This window comes from Patella vulgata, chromosome 2, assembly GCF_932274485.2.
Source record: "Patella vulgata chromosome 2, xgPatVulg1.2, whole genome shotgun sequence".
In the NCBI taxonomy this organism is placed as follows: Eukaryota; Metazoa; Mollusca; class Gastropoda; family Patellidae; genus Patella; species Patella vulgata.
The window spans coordinates 25,970,119-25,993,297 of NC_065880.2; the positions used below are offsets into that span (position 1 = coordinate 25,970,119).

The following is a 23,179-nucleotide window of genomic DNA, read 5'->3' on the forward strand; positions in this document are numbered from 1 at the left end:
ACAGTTTATACTTGAATACAAAGTAACCCTGTATATTGTTTTGGTGAATTATTTTTTATTACTTTATTTAGGAACAATAATAGTTGACTTTATCATCAGCTGTTACTGTGCAATTACATGTATCCCAGGTTATACCCTTTATCACCAGTGAAAAGATGTCGCCAGGATCATTGCAGTTTCCATCTTTATCTGCGCATTCTGAAACAAAAGAAATATAATATGACAGTCAGGCTTTAATCGGGTCTATTTAGATTAGGGTTGAATTTGTATAAGAAGTGTGTATAATGCAGAGTCTTGTACGCCTTTGAATATATTGCATATGAATTAGCCAGTGATAATGTAACCCATTTCAGTGTCAATAATAGCGACAAATACTGCTTTAACAAATGGTTAAATTATACAGGTTATCATAACAAAGTGGGGAAATAAGGTATATATTTGTGAGTTACTCTAAATTTTCATATGATTCCATAGCTGTGATAACCGCACAACGAATCTAACCCAAATTAAGGGGGGGGGGCGGACAGGCCTGACGACAATACACCTGGACATGAAAATTCGGCTTATAATAAAAGACACAATGAAAATAAGTCCAGTAGGAAGTAAAACGTTAAATAGGCCTTTTTAATACTCACGAATTTTACTGGATGCGAAATTGCCATCTTTACAGGAATATGTTACGCATGGATAGGCATCTAGAATAGTTGATGTGCCATTTTCGTAGGTTGAACCTTCAAACTCACAGTCCACTGTAAAATAATTAGACTAATTTTCACACCGGGGCCAGTACAAAATACCAGTTCAAAAGCCTATAGCACCTGATATACTACTTCCCCAAATCTAAAGTGGTTAGAATACTGGTTTGGCGCTAAAAATATCTGATGTTAATGGGGATTAAAGGATAATATTGGTGTCCGCCATTATCACATATGTGATAGAACTGGTTCAACACGTTCCAAATATATTTTTAACACATAAATCATTGCTACAATAGATACGTAACGAAGATGTGAAGAAATGGAAGTGACGAAAGCAAAAGGAAAACACGAGTTATCTTTCTATATAACTGGCTGAAGTAACGAGCGATAACAGATACACGGCCGAATTTCTGCTCACTGATAATTCCCGTTGAAGAGGAAAAGTTGTTAAATGATACTGTGAGAGGATATCAGACAATTTATAAAAAGAAATGACTGTGAAACTCAAACGGCAGTTCCGGAAAATTAGCTACGCTAGGTGCTACTTGCCGTTATTTGCCGAGATTTTACTACGGATATTTTGTGATTTTAATCTTGCGGCTATGACTGACGCTTCTACCATCAGCTGATTCGTTGTTTTGACCGGTGCGAAATTTGAATATGAACTGCATGCAATTCGCATTTTGCTCTTATCTGGTCCTATATTTTTTTCTCTCTTAAACAAAAATCCCTCCCTACAACCAGATTTAAAATTTTGTACATTTAATTCTGTTGATTCGGCGCTATCTTGTAAAGTTATGTAGGCTCATTTTTCGGTCGCTTTCTCCATTTTTTCGGGCAAAAGTGATACAGCCCCCCCCCCCCGAAAATCGGCCCGTACGCCTATGGTTAAACCCCATTTCATTTTATGGGTGGACCTCAATTTTTCGTTCCATCCAACCCCACGCTTTTTTCTGACCCCACCCTGGCACTAATGACAAGTAGAAACGAGAGTTAAAAATGCCAAGGAACTTTCTAGACTATCAGCGGATATCTAGTCGAAGACGGGCGTACACCATATTTTTTGCTATAAGAGAATATTTGCCCGGACAGCGACGCTACGACCTACTTTTATATCGAATTCTTACTGTCAAGGCTTCTGTTACGTGCATGCTAACGTGTACACAGGACCTCGGTTTTTCGACCCATCTTAACGACTTGACACTGTCTGTGCCAGACAAGGGGAAACTTTGTCGCAATATTGAAGTGCTCAACCCCAGATAAAAAGATGCGCCTCTCTGCCTTTTGTATAGGCACTGTGTACCCGCATATCGTGTAATTTGAAATGAATATTAATGATCGCGAAAGCACTAAACCAAATCATACTATGTAGGCCTGTTTCTATCTATACTAATATTTTTGTGGCTGTTGTTTGTTTGTCTGTCTGTCTGTCTGTCTGTTCAGGGTTGGCGGCTAGACTAGGGCTGTCCCGAGACTTCACTTTGGTGTACATCTCGGACCGGGTATAACAGGCCTGGTGTCATTATCATATCGCTTCCGGCTTCGGAGTTATACTACTTTCAACCCGTGCAATGCCAGTCATCCGCTAGTATGAAATAATACTTACATGCAAATACTGTGGTTGTTATAACCAGCATAAGAGCTACTACATTATTGCCAAGACGCCATTTCTTCAAACTTTATGAAGAAATTTTCGAGTGAGGGTTATTTATATTCTTACTTACTCTTTTCATCAAAACACAAATTATGTTGATAATTTACACGATATAATAGAATGCGGCAATTTAAAACGAATTAATTCAAGTAAAATATTTAATTTAATATATTGCATTGAGTTATGAAACTATTGATCATGTCATTTGTCAAATACTATATTCAATACTATAATATTAATATACCCTTTAAAACGTTTCATTTACGTGGCTGTCGGTTGCAGAGAGAAAAGGTGGGGCAAGAATAATATATTTTGTTATGCGGTTTTTTATGCTTTGAGTCAGTTTCACAGTCTCGATCAACTGCGCTGCAGACAACTATCATTAATAAAGTTCGATGTTGAAAATTGGTTTCAATTATTAAAAGTCCAATTGCGACATTTTAGCACAATAGAAAAATGATTTACAAAACATATGGCGAACTAATTAAACATTAAATTATTATGGGCTTTTCTCATAATTAAACCTTTAATTTAATAAGTGGGCAGCTTTACCTTTAGTGTTCAATTGATCGGCAACTGGCTGATGCAATTGAAGCTGACATATTAAAATGTAATGATATTAGAAAACGTATTTGCTACATTAGAAAATACATCAACCTAAGCACCAGCTGCAATTGAGACGGGGCGAGTGCACTGTATGTATCACATTTTTACATTGAGTTGGGTCACCTGTTCGGGTTAATGTGGGTGTGGGTAGGGCTAAAAATCCCCTGGCTCAAGGTTTAACATGGTTCCAATACACGGTACACTATTGCAACTAATTGATAATGATGTTATGATGATTCCATATAAACCACCCAACAACGAAAGGACACCATTGTTTTGTCCTAATTTATGATTTCATTATACTTTGAGAGCGCGAGCACAATTACAGTGTCGTTTTCAAATACGAGATTGTTTGTGGCAACGAAAAGAATAGTTGACTTTAATCCGTAAAATTATCCGCAAACAACATACCAGTAAATTTTGGACAATAGCTTTCGTTTTAGGTGCTCAGTTGTTTGAGGTGAACAAAAATCGAAATTAATAAGTGTTTGCTCTGGCGATTTTGTTTTGGAGCAAAATTACCAACGTAATGTACATCCACCATGGCAAACCAATCACTAATAATTCTGCAGAGCGATGTGCTATTGGATCAGTCTGCCGGACATTAGTTTTACATTATAATTTTAATTATAGTACTATCAAGATTTAGACGAAGGGCGACATCGTGAATGCAAAAAAGTAAAGACTATGCCCTTTAAAGATTTATTTGAATGTATAGTTGATATCAATTTTGTCCGAAATGGTGTAACGACAATTATCCCATGTTGTGCCGTCAATCACATGTGGAAATACATCACCGTGATTTTTGCAGCTTGACACTCTGAACAGAATTTGAATTTCTGTTACGTTAAATTTAAGCATACGAGCAATCAAAATGCGTCTACCAACGTCTTTGTAAGGGAGATTGCCGTCGTTACATTACGTTGTGGCCCACTTCCACCAAGGGTGGTATCATATCCCACTTCTTTTAAAATACCCTTTTATACCATCGTAAAATTACACAAAACGTTAAATAGGCCTTTTAAATACTAACGAACTTGACTGGGAGCGAAATCAGCATTAGTACAGGAATATGTTTAGCATGGATAGGCATGGATAAGCATCTACAGTAGTTCATCAGCCATCCGCGTAGGTTGAACCTTCAAACTGACAGTTCACTGTAAAATAAATGAACTTAGATCCATCACGGGAGCCCGTATAAAATTGTGAGATATCACCCATTCAGCCATCTAAGTCGATAACACCTGATATCATTTGTCAATTGTGGAATTCACATAGCCAAAATATTTTTGAAAGTAAATTTAGCTTTTTGCTTTCCCCAAATCTTAAGTGGTTTGAGTAGTATTGTAGCTGAAAATATCTGAACCAAACGGCGTTTAACAATCTACATTTCTGTACAAACCTATGGAAGACCAAATGGGACAATATTCGTGATTCTTGTTTCTACATTCCAGTTTGAACATTTTAGACACGAACGCAACATTCTAAACTAATGATTCTTGTTTCTACATTCTTATGTCAACATTTCATGCACAAAATCAACATTTTAAACCAAAAATTGACTTTATGTTTCATTTTCGGCGTTTTATCGGTAACTTTTATATATCATTAAATATTAAAATTAAAAAATAATTTCTTAATTTTACACAACAAAGAAATCAATTCATTGGTTTCTGAAAGTATCTAAAAAAAATCTGGAATTTAAACTCTTATGAAAATATTTTCTACGTTTCAAAAAGTCTTGAAGTTAAAATCTTGAAATGAAAATGTCCTGAAAAATATAATGAATTATCAACATTATTACACCAGAGGGCGTTAGCGTATGTGTACAACTTTGATACAGACTATAGATTAGAAATCAAAAGTAGACTTTTCCACGAGTGGAAGTGGGCCCCTGTTGTATTTACAGTAATTAGTTGCATGAAACAGAAATTAAGCTCGAGATATAATAGCAATACAAATAACTTCTATAATTTAAACAGCTAGAAAAATTACGACAAAGGCCTTCCTTACATATTCGCTGTTATTTGTTTATTATCATCCATTTTTGCCACATTCGAAATACGCGTAGGTCTAATTTGCAAACACTATCCTAAAGTTGTAGTTAATATGAAAAAGGAAACAAATAACAGTGAATAGATTCCATTTAAAACACAGCATTATCATCCATTTTTGCCATATTCGAAACACGTGTAGGTCTAATTTGTAATTGTAAACATATGAAAAAGTAAACAAATAACAGCGAATATGTAAGAAAGGCCTTTGTCCTAATTTTTCTAGCTGTTTAAATTATAGAAGTTATTTGTACACATACGCTAACGCCCTCTGGTGTAATAATGTTGACAATTCATTATATTTTTCTGGACATTTTCATTTCAAGATTTTAACTTCAAGACTTTTTGAAACGTACAAAATATTTTCATAAGAGTTCAAATTCCAGATTTTTTTTTAGATACTTTCAGAAACCAATGAATTGATTTCTTTGTCGTGTAAAATTAAGAAATTATTTTTTAATTGTAATATTTAATGATATATAAAAGTTACCTATAAAACGCCGAAAATGAAACATAAAGTCAATATTTTGTTTAAAATGTTGATTTTGTGCATGAAATGTTGACATAAGAATGTAGAAACAAGAATCATTAGTTTAGAATGTTGCGTTCATGTCTAAAATATTCAAACTGGAATGTTGAAACAAGAATCATGAATATTGTCCCATTTGGTCTTCCATACAAACCAGGATAATGAAGAGGAGCATACTTGCCTCATACGAATGTTGATAAACATTCAATTCTTTTCGATTATCCGTGTTTTGTTAGGAATATTTATTATTGCGGTCATTTTTAAATTTAATTGATCTTGCAAAAGTTGTTCAAAGTTAAACACAAATACATTTTACAAATCTGATGACATGTCTGAGTTGTAGGACAAATATTGATTTTAAGATACAAATGTTAAGTTTAGTGTACAAATGTCGAAATACGACAACAAATGAAGAAATATGAATTATGGACTAAGAACACTGAATAAAGAGCTGTTTGGTCTTCCATAGCATACCAATTAGTCGTTCACAGTCCACGGAGGCGGGACCGTCGGGAGAAAATTTAACTATTCCAAACTCGTTGTCCTACTATCCCAACCCGTGACTACAGCATCTTCAATGTGATCCAATATAGCTTACCTTAGGTGGCTGGCCTGAATCCCCAACAACCAATCAAACGTTTCGGGGTACGGAGCCCCCCCCCCCCCCGCAAATAGGTTTTTCTGCAATTCTGACCCGTGAGTTTAAGCAAATTTAAAGTAACTGTTGTCCAATCGTTTTGCAACCGAAACTCCACTCAATGGAGACCCGAACTCCAATCATTCAATCAGACTGTTGCATCTGCCTTGACAAATAATAACCGATGCCCGAAAAATGTCGCACAAAGTAGATTGGCCCAAACAAAATGTTTTAATCCATAATCAATTCAGTACAAATTCGTGGTATTCAATTAAAAGAAAAGTAAAATTTGTGTTTTATTACATTTCGGGGACTTTTGCCAAAAGTTCTCCCTATGTGGGAGTATTGTAATATAGTTTACTACTTAAAAGACGCCCTGGACATGTTAGATGTACCAAAGGTGCCTCATATCCCGACCATGCTTAGTTTTGTCTATAGACCTGTGTGTTATTAGGTTCTTGCATGGAAACGTTGGCACACATATCAGATCTTATGAGGCTTACCAGGTTCTTGCATGGAATATGGGGGATCACGGTGGCTAAGTGGGTAAGGCGCTGGCTCGCTAGCCTGGAGGTCGGGTGTTCGATCCCTGCATTGGCCGAGAAAGTTCATCCCGATTTTCCGGCGTGATTCCCCCTTGTCAGTGATGCAGGACGGAGGGCCTGACAAGGACAGCTGTCTAGTCATTCGGATAAGACGAAAAACCGAGGTCCCGTGTACACATTGGCGTGCACGTAAAAGATCCCTTGACAGTTGGAATTCGATATAAGAGTAGGCCATAGTGCCGCTGTCCGGGCAAAATTTCCCTCATAGCACACTGTATGGCGTATGCCCGTCTTCATTAGCCCAGTTAGGAGCAAAACAGTAGGACGTTAAACCCCATTTCATTTCATTTTCATTTCATTTCTGCATGGAATATGCTTATTTTTATATCAGGTTAAAACTATTATAGACTTGGGTATTTTGTCAAATATATTCACAGTGTCTTCATGATTATAGTCAAGATGGATGCTGTCCATCTACCTTTAGTGGCACCCTTTTCTCAATTTTGGACAAAATGTGGGTTATCAGGTTCTTGCATGGTGCCACAGAATTGTATTATTAGTTCTGTCAAGATTTAGATGAATGTAGGCATCGAGAGGCAATAAACAAAAGAATATGCTCTTTAATGATTTATTTACATTGATAGTCGATCTCATTTTGGTCCGAAATGGTGCAACCACAATTATCCCATGTTTTACCCTTAATCACATATGGAAATACATCACCGGGATTTTTGCAGCTGTTATCTGCAGCTTGGCACTCTGAAAAGAATTTGAATTTCTGTTATGTTAAATTTAATCATATAACGGGCAATGAAAATGCGTCCATCAACATCTTTGTAAAGGGAAGTACCGACGTAACGGTATGTTGAGGTGTAAGCCAAAAGAGACCTAGCTCTTATCTCAGAAATTCTGTAAGCCAAAGGGGAAATAACTCTTATTTTAAAACCTTTGTTCCGTCGATGTAAGCTAAAGGAGAAACAGTTCTTATCTAAAAAAACAAACTCTGCCTTTTCCATGATAAGAAAGTTTCAATAATAGCGACAAATACTACGTTATAAAATGGTTAAATTGTACAGGTTATTGATAACAAAGTGGGAAAATAAGTGTAATATTTGCGAGTTACTCTAAATTTTCATATGGTTCCACACCTGTGATAACCGAACAACGCATTAAATTTTCTAATAAAAGACGAAACAAATATAAATAAAGTCTTGCAAACCATGACTTTAAAAGTGTGTTTAAAAAGGTTTAGGTCCAGTGACAAATCCTCAACTTAAAATCGGCGAATTGATAATAAGTCCATTGTTGGAATCATCCCATTCCTGTTAAAATACCTTCTATACTATCGTAAAATTATGTACAAAACTTTAAATAGGCCTTTTTCATACTTACGAACTTTACTGGGTGCGAATGCGCCATTATTACAGGAATATGTTACGCATGGGCCAGAGTCATCAATAGTAGTTGATGAGCCATCTGCGTAGGTTGAACCTCCAAACTCACAGTCCACTGTAAAATAAATGGACTTAGATCCAACCCAAGAGCCAGTATAAAATTATTTTTATCCTGGGGTCAGTACAGAATTGTGAGATGCCACTTCTCATTTGTGCAATTCACATAGCCAAAATATTTGGGTTGTATTTTTATACAAATTAAAGTCATTTCGTTAAAAAGTAAATTTTAGCTTTTGACTTTCCCCAAATCTAAAGTGGTTAGAGTATAGGTTTTGTCGCTGAAAATATTTAAACAAAATGTTGTTTAATATCCTACATTTCTGTTCAAACTAGTATAATGAAGACGAGCATATAAAGACATTAAGTCTAGTTTTCATAGAATAACAATTGTCCAGTGTTCTTTTACGTCATCATTAGCCCAGGCGATGCAGAACAGAAGGACGCTAAAGCCCATTTCATTTTACGGGTGGGCTTCGATTTTTCGTTTTCGTCCCATCCCACCCCACTTATGTACTGAGAAACCAATGTAACAAAAATGCCAATGATTTTCTCGACTACCAGCATGTGCTGTACTCATTGAGTCAACGTAGTCTATCTTTGGAACCGCGGTAATAGAACAGCTGCGTCATTTGCCTCTCTCCTAGAATAACAAAAACAGGTTCAAATCTCGCGGCAAAGCGGCTTAGAATTCGCCTGTTGTGCAAAATTATGTGAAAGGCACAAATCAACCATAATGTTGGTCTCATAATGTTTGAAGTATTTTAATGACGCCATTTCGTGCGGCGCTGCGACTTACTCTTATGTCAAATTCTAACTGTCAGCACTATTTTTACCTGCATGCCAAGGTGTACACAAGACCTCGCTGGTTTGTCCCATTTTAACGACTAGACATTGTAAGTGCCAGTCCCCTGTCCTGTAGGACTGCCAAGGGGAAACTTTGTCAGAATATTGAAGTACTTAACCCCACATATCGTGTAATTTGAAACGAATATTAATGATTACGAAAACATTAAACTGAATCATATTTATATACATGTATATATGAAATAATACTTACATGCAAATACTGTGGTTGTTATAACCAGCATAAGAGCTACTACATATTGCCAAGATGCCATCTTTTCAAACTTCAACTACTCTGTGAAGAAATTTTCGAGTGAGGGTTATTTATATTCTTGTTACTCTTTTCATCAAAGCACAAATTATGTTGATAATTTACACGATATAATAGACTGCTGCAATTTAAAACGCATTAACTCAAGTAAAATATTTAATTTTATTGTATTGAGTTATGAAACTATTGATCATGTAATTTGTGAAATACTATTTCCAGTACTATGATATAGCCCATATAAACGTTTTATTTACGTGGCAGTTGTTTGCAGAGGGGGGGGGGGGCAAAATAAACTATTCTTTTATTCGGTTTTTCATGTTTTGAATTTCACCGCAACGATCAACTTCGCTGATGTAACAACTTTAACAGATTTCAATTTTTAAAATTAGTCTTAATCGTTTAAAGTCTCGTTGGGGCTCAAACTGTCGAGATCTGTCGGTTATAAACATACATTGTCAGTTTCATCAAAATCATATAAAAATTGTGAACTCTAGAGTGTCCACAACCTTGGTATTATTATGCATATATTTGTCAAGTTTAGCATCGCAGGAAACCATTATCGACTTTGCTTGCATGGTAAGGGATATAGAAAAGATATCCAATTTCACTTCATTGCTGAGTAATTTCATTAGCCAGAAAGCGTCCCTGGCGATCTAGATCCCCAGGAGCTTCTGGGGCCTAGGCGACCCCTGGACCCTCGCCTAAAGTTCTAGGATGGCAGCCTAATTAACTCAAAACAACATTACAAACTCCACAATTCACGATCGCCTCTTTGGAATGGCTGGAAGTAGTGAATAGGAAGTGTTTGTCTATATGATACACACCCGATGCTCCATGTCTTTGGTGTTTAAAACTACTTCCCAGTCAATTTCTCTCAAAATAACAATACGTCTCAATCTGAGTGCGCAAGTCCGATAGATAACTCAAAATATTGAGACGCATTGCACATGTTTTCTGAGATCTGAGAGTCATACTGTGGAATACATTATTACATTATTATTACGTGTATATATATCAGCTTAATTGGAAATGATATATTCGTGTTTCCCGTCCCCACAACCCCTGAAACGACATGATTAGTTTTGCAGAATACTTTACGAGCCAATTCCTGTCGCCATTTTGGATTTGGGTTCGGCGGCCATATTGGATCAACTGTTTGTGAAATGAATCGGAACCTGTCCCAAATAAGTAGGGTGTTCGACAAAAACCTATAAAATTATATTATTACACTGGTCATTTTGCCAACAATGTTTATCAATTCTGTAAATGACATCTAGAAGCACGGTTAACTATTCATAACAAAACAAATCACAAGGTATAATTATGTGGATATAACTAAACACAAGGTATATATGGATATAACTACAGAAGTAGTTATATCCATATATACCTTGTGTTGTGTTTTGTTATGAATTTTTATCAAGTCCAATTTCAGACCATTTATGGCCACCATCTTTGCTCTCCTGGAGTTAGCCGGTAGATTTCAGAGGTAGAAAACTAGAAATATTTTCACTAGGGTCGCTTCTATCAGAAACCATCGTCAAACCATGGTCCCGGAGAAATGGTCACGGATTTGGGGGTTGTGAGAGAGAGAGAGAGAGAGAGAGAGAGAGAGAGAGAGAGAGAGGGTTTAACGTCCACTCGACACAAACTAGGTCATTTCGGGACTAACATATGGTTTAATTTAAGCAGTGGGAGGAAACCGGGGGACCCGGAGAAAACCCACGAGGTTGGACAGGCGACCCTACTCCTTGCCACGTACAACCGGGGATTCGAAATCACGCCATTTGACTCAATGACAGACTTTATGGTACAGCGCGTACGTGCTAACCATTCAGCCACTCGACCCCCTTGGGGGTTGTGACCCGGCCATACATTTGGTTACTGATATAATATGATCATATCATAAACATTTATATTCAAAGATAGTACAGTTTATAATTGACATAGAATACAAATAAACCCTTCCATTGTTTTGGTGAACTACTTGTTTATTACTTTTTTTAAGAACAAGAATAATTGACTTTATTATCAGCTGTTACTGTGCAATTACATGTATCATAAGTTTTATCTTTTATCACCAGTGAAAAGGTGTCGCCGGGATCCTTGCAGTTTCCATCTTTATCTGCGCATTCTGAAACAAAACAAATATGATATGACTGTCAAGCTAGAATTGGGATTATTTAGTTTGGATTTGAATCTGAATAAGGAGTTGTACTATTCAACCCCTTTTAAGAAGGTCAGTTGACAGTTAATAGCCTAATACTAAAATTATTAGGTTTCCGTAATAATTGCATGTACATGTTAGAGGACAAAATGGTAAACAGCTGAATTTAGTCCTACATTAAATGGACATACAACTGTTTCTGTTCAAATATTAACCCCAAACGCTCTAAAAGAAATGAATCGCTTATGTTTATGCCAGAGGGTTTAGTGAGGCCACGGAAAAAACTCACCTTCTATATGAAATATAGACCCGCGTAATTATGCTCTTCTAAAGCGGGAGTAAAAATAAACATATTATTTTATATTTGTTTTACTGAAGATTGTGGTTAATGCACCCTATGAACAGTGATTCAGTTTTCGATTTCAATATCGTTGCAAAGTTGCTTAAAGAGACAACCATGTTGTTTGCGTGCATGAAAGTACTTACGAACTTTGCTGGGTGCGAATGCTCCGTTCTTACAAGTATATTCTACACATGGTCCAGATGCTGCTATAGTAGACGATTCGCCATCTTTAAAGGTGGTGCCATTGAACTCACAGTCCACTGTAAATAGAGTTACACAATTCAGTTTTCCTGACAGCTTGTTGTACAAATCCTGCCTATACATATTGTTTCATTTGTTTATCACTAACAGATACATTGCAGACAGTCCCAGATTTTACATGACCCTGAATACCAATAAGTACTTTAAAATGAAAGCCCAAACCTCTGACTTCAGTTACAAGGGTTAAATTACCCGGGCAATAACTCCCCATGTCATTGATGTGTCACTTAGTTCAATGAATGAAATCCCTTTTTCTAGTCGAACAATCAAGACTGGGATTCTTTCGACAGGGTTCATACTTGTGAATTGAAGACACCTAGTAACTCTTAAAAGAGAATGAATCTGAAAAACGTTGACCTACACCCCTTTTGGAACTTTTCATTGTCAGAGACAATGATTCTGTAAATAATTAAAGCGGACTCTCTGAATCTGAATATGGTTCCTCTGTTTGACAAACAAACAATTCTAGCAGGTGGTTAAATCCAAACAAAATAAGTAATTCGAAAAGAGTAATTTTTATTTCTCAAGACCACGCCCATTAACATGTGGTAATATAATAAAATTGTTCACAGAGATTCAGACAGACTGAATGAACTTTCATTGGCGTACTTTTTAACCAGTCGTATTTACTAAAACTAGAATAGTCGACTTTTAAAATAAATTTGAGAACTGTCAATTATTGTGATTGTTTTGGCTGAAATGCCATTTTGGCTCCTGCATGTGGTGAAATCTGGGAATACTGATTGGAGAAGCCCCCATTACAGATTGATTGTAAATTCTCACTTGGGTATATGTGAGGCCTTAATATTTATCAGGCATCTGTTTCAGTCATATTTGAAAAAAACATATTCTAATAATGTCTAAATAATCAAATACTCACATGCAAATACTGTGGATGCTATAACCAGCATAGCAGCTACTGTGAATTTCCAGAAAACCATTTTGGAATGATTTGCAGCTTCAGATACATCTACTGACTGACCTATCTTTGAGCCAGGGTTATTTATATTCTCAAGTAATCCTTTCGCCTAATGTTTCGTAAAAATTACACGGTACAAAGGAATACAGTAATTAAAAACGACATTAGCCTTATTTAAATTTGTCATTTTATTGTGGTAAGTTAAGAAACAATTGATTGTATACAATAATCTTAAAGCACACTGCCAGTCTTCATTAGCCCGGGTGGTTCAGATGTTAAACCTATTTAATTTTATGGCATTCTTTAAAGTGACATCTTTCATAAAGTAAAAGACCGTAGTCGTTCCCCTGTATATACAGATAAAAATATCGCAGATCTTTTTTTTTCATTTGAATAATGTTGACATGCCGGCAGATCATTTATAAATTAAATTCGTCAATTCCTACTCAGATTGTGGCTATATTGACTGTAAAACGCCATCTCTACTCAGATTATAGCTTATTTGGCTGCATTTGCTACTCCATACTCGGATTTGGGTTATATGAGCCCCCAGTACTACTTATTACTGTTACTTCATTGGCGATTGTGGCTATATAGCTGCCAACTCCACTTCCGACTATTATTGTGGATGTACTTACTGGTGGTGTAGGACACATCCTAATCAGATTATGGTTGACACTTCCTAATCAGATGTGGTTATATTATCTTCCTACATTCCCCTTTAATTTATAAACTGGGATACTATTTAAGAGATGACCTTCAACGAAATGACGTGTTTATGGGATAGTGAGAGGCCACATTGTTCACGATTTTAAGCACAATTTGACCTGTGAAGTGTTCATATCTGTCACACTTCAAGAATAAAACGTCAAATGTTCTATGAAATAAAGACGGCAAAGTGACAATGAAGCCTTATCAAATGTGCAAATCAAGCTTACATGAACTTTGTGCACATTAAAACAGAGCACTAACTCTATGTAACCATTTTTCAATTTTCAATAGTGATTTTGTCACTTGATCAGATTGTTAATACAGTGTTTTCTCACCTCAGTTAACCTTACAACACTTGTCTTCTCAAGTTTTTTTTTAGATGAAACAAAATTACACTTAGTTTATTTACTTCAAAATACAATTGATACAATGACAACATATATATATATATATACATAGATTCGTAGACGAACGTGCCTTGTAATTTGGAGGTTGTACCAGCTTGAGGGGCACCACAGTTTTCACAATGTTCTATTTTATAACATACCGGATTGGACTAACATATGATCACAATGGTTAAAGAGCGTAACTTGACGTTGAAGAAGCATTGGCACAGAAGACCTACAACAGTTTTTTCTGTTTAACCCCAACACGTAAATTGCTTTCTGGTTTTCTTATAGGTGCCGTCTCATATATAGAAGGGTACGTTCCAATATTCTTGCAATGATATTATCTCTTGAACGGTAGGGCGAGATATAACTGATGACTAATAATGAATTCCGCAAAGCGCTTGCCATGAAAGATGAAACCATCATGCATGGAGAACAGGAAAAATCCAGAGAAATGGGTTTTAACGTCCACTCGACACAATCTAGGTCATATCGAGACTAACATATGGCCAACTTTTATTTCAATAATTTGCTTGCGGGTAGGGGATCTTTAGCAGTGGGAAGAAACCGGAGACCCGGAGAAAAAACACGATGTTGGACAGGCGACCCCACGCCAGTTGAGTCAATGACAGACCTTATGATACAATGCGCACGCGCTAACCAATTGGCCATCCAACCCGCTTACTGCTGGAGTACACAATGGTGTACACCAAATTTGATACGAAAATGCTGACGGTCGGGCACACGAAGTGACGGATAGCCATGAAAATCATGTAGGGGATTTTAGTACAAACAGGGGTAATAATCGAGGAGGTGACGTCCAATATGTGCCAACATCGAACCCACCCGATATAAACATTGCATGGTGTCACGGTGGCTAAGTGGTAAGACGGTGGCTCGCTAGCCTGGAGGTCGGGCGTTCGATCCCTGCATTGGCCCAGAAAGTTCATCCAGATTTTCCGGCGTGATTCCCCCTTGTCAGTGATGCAGGACGAAGGGCCTGACAAGGACAGCTGTCTAGTCATTCGGATGGGACGAAAAATCGCGGTCCCGTGTACACATCAACGTGCACGTAAAAGATCCCTTGACAGTTGAAATTCGATAAAAGAGTAGGCCGTAATGCCGCTGCCCAGGAAAAATTTCCCTCATAGCACACTGTATGGCGTATATGCCCGTCTTCATTATCCCAGTTTGGGGCAGAACAGCAGGACGATAAACTCTATTTCATTTCATTTTCATTTGTTGCACGTTTCATCAAAATCGGTGAACATTATGACGCATAGAGGGTCCACGGGCTATTTGGGTGATTTTTGTATAATCTGGGGCAATAATCCATGAGTGTTCACAAAAACCTTGAACGGATGTCTGGCGGACAGAGGCAGCGACGACATAATACCTCCAAATAAAATTGTGATCGATCGTATAAAAATGGCGTTTGGTATTGATGAATTAAAACGCTTACGTGTCTTTAAAATGCACTTACTTACACCTTATTCAATTCACTATTTAATTCTATTATTTGTCAGGTGAAGTAAATCAATGTACTTTTATAATATATTAACTCAGGTGATAACATTACAGGTTAATCATCGTAACAGGTGTTTTTATATTTACATGTCACAATGAACTACCTTTAACGACCGTTTTCAAGGTTTACAAATATAGATTAAACGACGAAAGAAACGCCACACTTTTAAAGAGATTTATAAATAAGATGAAACGTGGTTTAACGTTCCGCATTTCTGCATCATCCGTGCTGATAAAAACAGACATACGTGCATGGACGGACCTCGGTTTTATTTTATCCCATTCGAACTACTTTTCCTTTTCGAGACCAGGATGGAAAATCCCTGGATCCCCTGGTTAGTGAGACAACAGTATTCGGATATTATAGTAATTAGGCGATTCAACTTTACGACCGTTATGGAATGTATTTCTTCCCATAATTAAATTCCTCTGCTGTTTGTTGTTGGTATAAAAACCTCCGCCTAGACGTCATAGTTATACACCTATACCAATACTTTCATGATAACAATGAAACCAATCTATTGTGAGTGTCTAACCTTAGAACTATACCCATAGTCTTTGAACTATTTTTGACATTGTGCTCAACACCAACGGTAGAGTGTGCTGTGCCGGTGCACGAATGACAATTCCCATGTTTGACTCCCCGACAAACATTTGATTACCATTAAACTAAAACCTTTCAAGGTCACACATTGATGGGGCGTATCTTTAGTCGCTCAGGTTATTTAGTTAAATAAGTGACAACCGATAACACGGTTACATACAAAACCGCAGCAAATTTTTTATTAAAGTGAAGTGCCTCATTTTGACCTATTCTGTATAGCTACAAATTATGGGTACCGGGCGAATTGGACTAGGGACCCTTATTGCTGAAAGGTACCAAAGTATATAATGTTTGCTGCGGAGCAGATGGTATAAATATGAAATGGGGTTTAACGCCCTTCTTGTCTGCACCAAACTGGCCTTTGAAGACGAGCATGCGCCGTGCAGTGTGCCATTAGAGAAATTTGCCTGGCGTTTCGGTTCACTCTTCATGGAATTTCAACTTCCAAGAGTTCTGTTAAGTACATACCAAGATTACACAGGAACCCCGGCTTTTCATTTCATTCAATATTGTAAAGCCCGTCCTACACACACAGTGCGAAATCTACTTGAACAAAAATAAAAACAGACAATTTTATTTTAATTTGCTTTAATTGAAGTACATCTGTAAGATATCTGATTTCTTTCTTCTAAGATTTTACATTGACACGAATCGTACGTAGTATTTTTAATCTCAAGTGGAAATATCTCACCCGGATCGTGACAGTTACCATCTTTATCAGAACATTCTGAAACGAGATAATTTTATATCAATTTCGAAAACAACGACATTATTCAGTGACTCCTAATAATTATTTAATATACCATATTTAATTAACCGAAATAGAAATGGGTGGTAATTGTTGGAAATATGTGCTAACTGGCTGGGGTTACACAAAACAACTACCGAGGCCAACGTTTTGATGAGAAATTGAATAAGCTGAAAAGCTAGTACAGTTTAAAAAGATAACCTCTCGTAGAAAGGCGTATAGTGACTTTACATCGTAGAACATAACGCGGGCTGTATAATAGTCACGTAACCAGGAAATCGAAACCACGCCAGTTGACTCAATTACAGACCTTATGATACAGCGCGCACGTGCTAACCATTCGCCCCCCCCGCTGAGAGGGGATTATGTGTTTTTTGGCGGGGCGGGGGGATGCCTACTAAAAAAATTATCCGTCATTTCCTTGCATCTGTAGCCATTCCCAGAGCTATTTGGCTGATATTTTCGCCTAAGTAAACGTTCGGAAATCGTTGAAAAAGAGCCTTAAAATCGAGCAAAAAAGCCAGTTGAACATGCGACTCGAAAATTGTCAAGGCGAGCGAGGCATTATGATGGGAAAAAAGACGAATCTATTCCCTAGCCACTTCACTATTTAAGCCTTGTAACTTGTACTTTGTACTGTCCACACATGATACAATGCTACATCAAGTTGCACTCATGCGCGTCGGTGATGGACATGAGTGTATACGCTGCCGATTCCACAAGATGTCTGTCTATAGTCACTCTATAGGATTAGGGCATTAATTAGACCAAACTGGTGTGTTTGAATCGATGGTTTGAGTCATTTGGGATCCCTGCAACGGGTTGGGAACGGACATATTTGGGTCTGAGAAAAGGCACTTTCAGCAGTAAAAAAGGGCACTGTCGAAAATTAGCCCCCCACATCCCCCTTGAATCCGCCTCTGATTTTAATGTTCTAAAGAATACAGCTGTATGCCCTTTAACATATAACATAAATAGTTCTCGCGCGATCGAACAATACTGTTTTATACAGCGCGCTATATGAGAAATTATATCGATTTCAATTGCTAAAGATTTTGTTAGGTTGACGCCAAACTTTGGTTTCTTGTCACAACTAGACCTAATGTACTGGAATAAGCCAGACTGAAAAATCTTGAAGATCGAACCCTCACGCCCCTCGTTAATGAACCAGCTCTACAATCGCGGAGCCCGGCTCCCCTGATAGTGATTTCTTGGTTAATTTGAGGAGATAGTTTACTCTTACTAATATTTGACATCCAAATGTCAACTTATAAATGTTAATGTTTAAATATCGTTTAAAAGCAATTATCAAACCAACAGCGTGACTTGTGTCCCAGCCTTAACAACATAATGCAAAAAATAGGTACAGCATTGTGTGACCTTCAACTGGTCCGTGCCCAGATCTGCATACACTGCATATATGCCTTTTACCAACCGATGAAGATCTCCAGAGAGTTAATGCCCATTTTTATACGCGCACATTTTCATGTGGACGTATATTGTCGTCGCCGCTGCCCGTCCGTCTGTTTTAATTTTGTTTGTGGACACTCGACAGGTCACAATTTTTATCCGATTTTGATGAAAAAATGTATGTTTATAAACCAAACATCTCGGTTCTTTTCGACATTTGCGCATATCGGACCGTAACTTCCTGGATTATGGCCCATGATTGTACGAAAAATCGAGTTTTTAGCTTGTGGTCTCTCTGGAGTTCAGAATTTTATCCGATTTAAAAAATATATCACCGTTACTCGCTTATGATGGTTGGGTTCGAATTTCGCGAAAATCGGACTGAAACTATCAGACAAAATGGCTGCTCCTTCTACGCAAATTGTGTAAAAGTATGTAATACCAAGGTTGTGGACACTCTAGAGGTCGCAATTTTTATCCGATTTACATGCGGCTTAAAGTATATGTTTATATCCCAAAGATCTCGGTTCCTTTTGATAATCGCGCATATTGGACCGTAACTTCATGGATTATGGGCCCTGATTATACGAAAAATCACGTTTTTTGCTTGTGGACCCTCTAGAGGTTAAATTTTTATCTGATTTTAAAAACCGTTCAATTATATCACCGTTACACAATAAGCACGGTTGTGGGCATATCTTACAAGACAACCCGCGTGTTAAATTATAATGCTGAATTATGTACTTACGTGTTTTTATTCTTTTGAAACCTGCTTCAATTCGGTAAACACATTTATTGGTTATACATTTGTTGGTTATAATTGTGCCGATAGGATAACATTTTTCATCAGGTATATTGTAGCATTCTGCGAAAGAAAGAATTATTTGTTAAGTTTAGCGCGATTTTCCCCAAAACAAACTATGTTAAGCTCTGGGTTTGGTCTAAAACGATTAGGCAGAGAGACGCCACTTCTTTCGAGAACACCGCCCATCACCAATATGTATATAAATCCTATTCTGACATTTCCCTATTAAAAATACATTATAGAAGATTAGATAAAGAACTGACAGTTCTAAAAATTTCAAATTATTCCGAGAAATCTTTATTTTGAAAACACTGTAGTCGATTGTTACCTTTGTTGCGATAATAAACAATGTCTCGATTATCCATTTTACGGTTAATCATCAACAATCGTTGAACCGCAAATCGGATTCAAATCTGTGAAAAATCGGACCCATAGAGAGTTTATTATGGTCTTGTCATGTTAATTAATATCTAATTAATAGTTTATATAACATTAAGACCTAAAGAAAGATCTGCAATAGGCAATATTGGCCCTTGCATTATGCCTGTTTAACTGTATTAAAACTATATTTACCCACATTATCTGGTCTAATTGCTCCATTAAAACATTTATAAGTTATGCATCTACCGCCATCGGGTAGTTGAAATGTTGAACCATTAGCATATCTTTTACTGGTCTTATAGTAAATACAGTTTCCTGTAATAGACAATATTAAATAACAACCTGCACGTTTTTCAGCAATGGCCAGATAAACAATATTTAGATCAGGAACTTCTCACCAAGCGCAACTCCTTGGGTATAGTTGCGCTTTGATATGACGCAACACTACCTATGCTATGAAGTCATAATCAGTCTCTCGTCTGTAGTACAGTGGTAGTTGTTAAAATACAATCTTCTGCAACATAAATCTCAAACATTATATTGGTTGTTAAAATACAATCTTCTGCAACATAAATCTCAAACATTATATTGGTTTTAATAAATACAATCTTCCGTAATAAACATAATCTACTTATATAAAAAACCCAACACATTTCTAATAATACACATAACACGTAATGCTCGTTATCTAATAGTAATTACAAGCTATTTTTCCACAATATGTTAATAGTTAATAACAATATATTGATAATTGTATGACCATTAGTTTCCATTACTTGTCGGGGGTTGGATGGCCGAATGGTTAGCACATGGGCGCTGTATCATATTATATGGTCTGTCATTGAGTCAACTGGTGGGGTCTCGATTCCCCGGTTGTACGTGACAAGGAGTAGGATCGCCTGTCTAACCATTTTGGGTTTTCTCCGAGTAATCCGGTTTCCTCCCACTGCTAAAGACCCCTACGCACAAGTGAATTATTGAAATAAAATTGAAACATGTGTTAGTCCCGAAATGACCTAGTTTGTGTCAAGTGGACGTTAAATCATATTTCTGTCTCTCTCTCTCTCTCTATTACTTGTCAATATAAATTTTAAACAAAAATATTTTTTTTACTTACTTGCCGCTGCAACAGTTACTAAAATCAGGACAATGAAAACACTTAATTGTGAGGACCCCATGGTTGGTATTACTAAAGCTTTAAGATTGTTGATATATTTATTAGTAAATGGTTATAATTTAAAGAAGAATTCGGAATGTACACGGATTTAAACATAAATCATAACAAACTGTTGCCGTTTTTCAATATCCACTTTAACATAAATTAATATTGAATTAGATAACATATCAACATACATTAATATTAAATTGGACAAAATTAGCATTGCACAGGATAAAATTTTCTGTCGTACTTTATGGTTTATAATATGGAAGAAGGGTTAAGGGCATCTATGATTTTTGACTTCATTTTCGAACACTTCTCGGTACTATACCACAATTTCAACGAGCTAGAATACCATGCAATGTTTAAAGGAATAGGGACCGAACATTTAAAACGATGTTAACAAATTGCCTCCCTTGGCCTAGTGCGGCGTTTAACTTGATCTCATATTTGCAAATACACTACAACCGTTTACTTTAAAAGTAGGAAGTAATGAGTAAACTACTGGCCAAAAAGCAAGGCGATGATAGCGAAGATACGTCAAAATCTACTGCTTCACAGATTCAACCCAAGACATTGGTAACAAAAATTATCCGATCGGCTGCTGCAGATAATGTATGATGAGCCATAATTATTAGCTAGCTGATAGGATTGTAATAACGCATAACACCACAATTTTTATATGAAATACAAGTTTTTACAAAGTTATTTCCGTGGGGGAGGGGGGATCTGTGTTACAAACCCTATTTTAGTAACAACCCCTATTGTAATGAATGTAATAAAATTTCACTTAACCCATATGCTTTACATTTATTTAGATATCAATGATTAAAATAGTGGTTGACATTCCATTTTAATAATTTCTCCAAACTCGTTAACTGCTTTTAATCATGTTTTCGGTGGTGTTGTTTCATAATATTCTATGCAGTATAAAACACATACCAGCACTCCTATATCATACGAAATGGTGATCAAAATCTAATTACAATAGAGGGTAGTATTACAATGGGGGTTAAGAGAAATTGTATTACAATTATTACAGTAAGGGGTTGTTATTACAATAGGGGTTTGTAACAGTGCCGCACTGTCGCTCAGTTAGCCGTTGGCACGCTAAATTGTAGGTCTCGTGTTCGATCCCTGTTTTGACCAAGAAAAATCACCGGAACTGTCCGGCGTGGTTCCCTCATATCAGTGGTGCAGGACGTGGGGATTGGGCAAGGCAAGGGACAACGTATTCAGGTGGGACGAAAAACGAAAGTCAAATATTCACATTGGCGTGTACGTAAAAGAACCATTGGCAGTTAGATTCAATTCAATATACGAGTAGGCCACAGCGCCAATTTTTGGGTAAAAATTCTCTCATATCATACTGTATCATTCTTTGCATGTGTTATTCAAATTCAGTTACTTTGACAGGATTATGTTGGCAAAACATTTTGAATTATAATCGTTGGAAGGATAACACTTTAAAATGTTGTCATATATAGACGTTCGTGGAATTTCTCAAGATTTTTCGGGAGTAGGCGTTGACGGTAATTCATTATTTTGTATGCATGACATGGAAGAATTGTATTGTCAATCTTTAAAATTGTTACTCGTTACCACCAGATGCACTGAATAATTGTACTGTATTCTGAGATTCGCACACTGTTCAAATTTTAAATAACAGATTTTATATGGAAATGTTCTGTAGCAGATTGCTATGGGTTGATACATAGAACAGCTGAGGACAACTGGGTGGCTTTGATTATATTTATGTTAATGAAGCCAGAATTGATAAAAAAAAAACCTTTCAAATGGTGCATTTTCTGAAAGGTTGCGTTAAAATGAATATTATATATTCAAATAACAATTACAAATTAATAAAATTTCAAATCAATAGTTATAATGACTGTGTGGGTTATAAAGGGTTAGAGAATTTATGTTTATTTGTATTTATTAGCGCCCAATTAAGCAATAATATGGACAATACGGGGGAATTCCACTCATATAATTTTAGTAAAAGCAACCAGTATATTAAATAATACTAATTTATGGACTATTGATACATATATACATTCCATTGGTTTGTATAAATACAGTTGACTGGTCTAAATAGTTTGCTTTAGTGACATGGCATATGGCTTCGATCCCAAGATACGTGACAAAGTGTAGCATAATCCGAATAGCTGTCATTGCTAACGACCCCTACGCATATGCGAATTACTGAAATATTGAAATTATGTTAGTTTCTTGTAAACGAAAATACTATTTTTATGGTTGCGTTGAACATTTCAAAGCGACGTTCAATGTTCAGATCTATGCGATCATTTTACATATTATTACAACACGGATATTGATATATTTCTTTCTTGTAAATAACACGGCGTAAACATTAGTTTAAAAGTATGATTTTATGACGTGAATAGAAGGTTCGTGTTTTAACTGCCTTAAAAGGTGAAATTCGAATTACTGGTGTCTTAAA

General features: G+C 36.5%; 4 long non-coding RNA genes across 4 annotated transcripts; all 4 read right to left on the minus strand.

Moving 5' to 3' along the window:
* Positions 1 to 35: 35 nt before the first annotated feature.
* LOC126811070 (uncharacterized) lies at positions 36 to 2,465 on the minus strand. Its single transcript, XR_007675375.2, has 3 exons — positions 2,305 to 2,465; positions 636 to 749; positions 36 to 198 (listed from the first exon to the last, which is right to left on the minus strand). It is a non-coding gene; the product is annotated as an uncharacterized LOC126811070 (long non-coding RNA).
* A 4,872-nt stretch (positions 2,466 to 7,337) lies between these two features.
* On the minus strand, positions 7,338 to 9,394 carry LOC126811069 (uncharacterized). The gene is made up of 3 exons (XR_007675374.2): positions 9,235 to 9,394; positions 8,116 to 8,232; positions 7,338 to 7,482 (listed from the first exon to the last, which is right to left on the minus strand). It is a non-coding gene; the product is annotated as an uncharacterized LOC126811069 (long non-coding RNA).
* A 1,867-nt stretch (positions 9,395 to 11,261) lies between these two features.
* On the minus strand, positions 11,262 to 12,574 carry LOC126811071 (uncharacterized). The gene is made up of 3 exons (XR_007675376.1): positions 12,424 to 12,574; positions 11,945 to 12,061; positions 11,262 to 11,425 (listed from the first exon to the last, which is right to left on the minus strand). It is a non-coding gene; the product is annotated as an uncharacterized LOC126811071 (long non-coding RNA).
* A 4,215-nt stretch (positions 12,575 to 16,789) lies between these two features.
* Positions 16,790 to 20,825, minus strand: LOC126810351 (uncharacterized). Its single transcript, XR_007675181.2, has 4 exons — positions 20,674 to 20,825; positions 19,749 to 19,871; positions 19,119 to 19,235; positions 16,790 to 16,939 (listed from the first exon to the last, which is right to left on the minus strand). It is a non-coding gene; the product is annotated as an uncharacterized LOC126810351 (long non-coding RNA).
* Between the last annotated feature and the right edge of the window lie 2,354 nt (positions 20,826 to 23,179).